Genomic DNA, 689 nt, shown 5'->3' on the forward strand with positions numbered 1-689 from the left:
CAAACAAAAAATAATGCTTAACGAAGAAAGAAAATGTATCGTGCTAGGCACCCTCCTCCCGCCCTGTGGTGCAAGTGATGTCCCTCTCTCCAAAAATGTACTCAATGGGACCATAATGTTGCAACCACACACACGTTGACCTGCTGTGAGGAAAAAACGAGTTAGTACATTTCAAACATGAAGAAGGTCATTTTAAAATCAACATGAAGAACCAAAATTCCAAAAGTAACAAACACAAAAAAATGCTTACCGAATAAATAAAATGTATCGTGCTAAGCACCCTCCTCCCCCCCTGTGGTGCAAGTGATGTCCTGCTCTCCAAAAATGTACTCAATGGCACCGAAATGTTGCAACCACACACACGTTGACCTGCTGTGAGGAAAAAATGAGTTAGTACATTTCAAACATGAAAAAGGTCATTTTAAAATCAACATGAAAAACCAAAATTCCAAAAGTATCAAACACAAAAAATGCTTACCGAAGGAAGAAAATGTGTCGTGCTAGGCACCCTCCTCCCCCCCTGTGGTGCAAGTGATGTCCCTCTCTCGAAAAATGTACTCAATGGGACCGTAATGTTGCAACCACACACACGTTGTCCTGCTGTGAGGAAAAAACGAGTTAGTACATTTCAAACATGAAAAAGGTCATTTTAAAATCAACATGAAAAACCAAAATTCCAAAAGTATCAA

This window comes from Schistocerca cancellata, unplaced genomic scaffold (genome assembly GCF_023864275.1).
Source record: "Schistocerca cancellata isolate TAMUIC-IGC-003103 unplaced genomic scaffold, iqSchCanc2.1 HiC_scaffold_1077, whole genome shotgun sequence".
Taxonomy (NCBI): domain Eukaryota; kingdom Metazoa; phylum Arthropoda; class Insecta; order Orthoptera; family Acrididae; genus Schistocerca; species Schistocerca cancellata.